The sequence below is a fragment of the Mytilus galloprovincialis genome, chromosome 13 (genome assembly GCF_965363235.1).
Source record: "Mytilus galloprovincialis chromosome 13, xbMytGall1.hap1.1, whole genome shotgun sequence".
Taxonomy (NCBI): domain Eukaryota; kingdom Metazoa; phylum Mollusca; class Bivalvia; order Mytilida; family Mytilidae; genus Mytilus; species Mytilus galloprovincialis.
This window is the reverse complement of record NC_134850.1, coordinates 9,435,218-9,438,512: the sequence shown is the minus strand read 5'-3', so window position 1 is coordinate 9,438,512 and position 3,295 is coordinate 9,435,218.

Below are 3,295 nucleotides of genomic sequence, written 5' to 3'. Positions count from 1 at the left end.
CAACACATTTATTGATAATTTTTGGTTGAGATGTTTTATATTTTGCCATGCCTATGAGTTTTGCTCATTGTTGAATCCATACAATGACCATAAGCTACTTACATACAGCAAACGATTTACAAAAAGCTTATTAGAAGACACTATTGACTTCTATTATTTATAGGTCCTTTTTGTCACATATCTCTTCAACTGTTTAACATCATTGGGTTTCAAACATCCTGCTTTGAGTGTATAAGGCGTAGTTAAATTCAAAAGTAAGGGTTTTGGAAGTGTTATAATTTTTTTTCTATATGTCTTTCTTGATGTTTTCCTATTTTCTCGATATTTATTCCAACACGTTTTTTGTTATATGCTATTTGTTTCAGAGCTGCTTGTTTCATATATAGGAAGATGCGGTATGATTGCAATGGACATAACTATCAACCGGAGGCCGGAAACCAAATGACGTAAAGGAAACAACTATAGGTCACCGTTTAACCGTCAACAATGAGAAAACTCATACCGCACATACAGTAAGTTAATAAAGGCACCGAAATGACAAAATAAAACATTATAACCGAGAAAACTAACGGCCTGATTTATTTCCATTTCATGCCTATTTTAGCGTAGACAAAAGACACAACTCGAGTGTGTTGCAATAGTGCATCGTTCACAGTTTCTCTGTTGACAATTAATTTGAAAAACGAACAGCATTCTCCAAATTATGTTATCTTGACAGTCATAAGTAGTATTGAATTGGACCAGAAACAATATTTGAATTTACACTTTTAAATGAGAATTTGAACGATTTCTTTTTAATCTATTATCAGATTGTTTTTTCTCCTCGTTTTCTTAATTTTCTACGGTAACTACTAGATAAATTAATTAGATTTCCGAGGAAACCATGCAAATGTTCAGAATGGATCTAGATTCGTGCGGGCTGAAATATTTCTTATTAAGAAAGCACAGTAATTTGACGTTTGAAAATGTGTTTTTATCCAGATTAGGGAACTTGATAACTAATGTTTTGTTTCTGATTGATGAGAAAATAAAATTTGTATCGGAAAATACAGGAACTTCAGTTTTCAAAATAAATTATTTTTCTTTCTTTTGAAAACGTTATCTGGAGATTTAAATTAGAAGATTGATGACAAAATCGATTGGTCGTTGATAACGAGACTTAAATCATATAAACATTACCAATGTTTCACCAACAGTGATTACACAGATTTCAAAGGTTTCAAAAACTCGTCAAATGGAAATCTTAATCTTTTATAACAGCGGTATGCCGATCATTACACAAGGATGATACAGTTCTAAGAAAATACAATAATATCGAATATCAAAAGGGTACTCAGGTTTAATGAAATTCAATTCCTTTTGTTTAATAAATTGAACTTTTCTTGAGGCATCAAAGAAATTGAAATGTCACTTGTGTTCCATCTTATTAATATTTTCAAGAAAAGGTTTGAAATGGAAATTGTATTATCTATAGGTAGGTATGTGTTTCAATTAAAATAGAACAAAAGTATAAGTTGTTAAAAGATGTGCAATAAAGTTCTGAAACGAATCTGGAAATATGTCATTGTTAATACTGTACTGGACGAGTAAATGAAATACATATGCATGTACATGTACGTACTTAATAAGTTTCGTCCGGACGAAAAGCCTTTCTGCACTAACCTGTCACAAGAAAAGCTACAATAAGACAGGTGAAAGATAAAAAAGGAACAGTCAAACTCATAAGTAAAAATATCCTAACAATTTCACAGCAAAACACGAAATTGAAGAAAAGGCAAATTACAAAAAAACACCACACACCCACCTTAAACAGACGCTAATCACAGGTGCTCCCAACGGGTAAGCCGATCCTGATCCACACGTCTCATCCGTCGTACATATACATTGAAAGCCAGGGGTTTGTAAATACGCCACAACGATAGAAGTTGTATAAACAAAAAGGGCATACATATAATTAAAAGCCTAATTTCTATGTGGTCAACCTTACAAGTTAGTTTCTTAATCATTTTGTAGTTTATCAACGGTATGCATTGGTTTAACAAAATATTGATAGGTGTGGGTCTAATATGAAATATCCTGTCCACGATAAGATTGTGGGTTCTATTCTTACCCAAAATACAAAAGCTGGCCACCCCAATATAGTCAATAGTACTGAACAATCAGTCAATTAATCTAGTTTACTGTTAAATGTTAATCAAGTTCACTGAAACAAAATTCATACGATTTTATCCGATTGAATTAAATATATGTTTACTGAAATCTACATAATATACGAGTATCTTTTCGTGTAAACTATTTTGTAATAACTTAATTTTGGATGTAACGCGCGCGTCTTCTGATTGGTTGACGTCGTTTTGTTGATCTGCTCATAGACATAATTTTGTCATGTGACCGTGACGTCCTCAACGTTTTTTCATGATTTACTCTGGATTAAAATTGAATTACGAATTAAATTATAAAAATGACTGTAATATTTTTTCTGTCTATTCGAAATTACATAAAAAATGTGGTGCACACTATAAAATAACCCACTACGCGGGTTATTCAGAGTGCACCACATTTTTTATGTTATTTCTACATAGACAGAAAAATTATTACAGTCATTTCTTAAATAATAGTTGCTGCAATTTTTGTTAACATTTATCTATATTTATAGACGGAAGAAATATTTAATCCTTTTGTATGACTTTTTTTCTAATGAATACATAGTACATAACTGGGCGGAAAATCAATCTTTTGTCAACATATGGGCTTTGAAGTTTTGTTACTTAACCATAAATACATATTTAGTAATTTTGAAAGATTTGTAAAGTAAATTCAATAATCAAATAATTACAATGAAAAGTGTTTATTTGTGAATTAGAAAAACGCGATGATTTCCGTCCTGAACACGACCTTAATGATAAAAAAAAGAAGATGTGGTATGATTGCCAATGAGACAACTCTCAACAAGAGATCAAAATGACACAGAAATTAACTATTATAATAGGTCACTGTACAGCCTTCAAAAATGAGCAAAGCCCATACCTCAAGTCAGCTATAAAAGGCTCCGAAATGACAAAGTAAAACAATTCAAACGAGAAAACTAACGGCCTAACTTATGCACAAAAAAATGAACAAAAAACAAATATGTAACATATAAACAAACGACAACCACTGAATTACAGGCTCCTGACTTGGGACAGACACATACATAGTGAATGTGGTGGAGTTAAAATCCGTTTTAGGCAAACATTTCGTAATTGAAATAAAAAAGACCATGGTCAAATTTGAGTAATAAAGTAAACAAATGAAG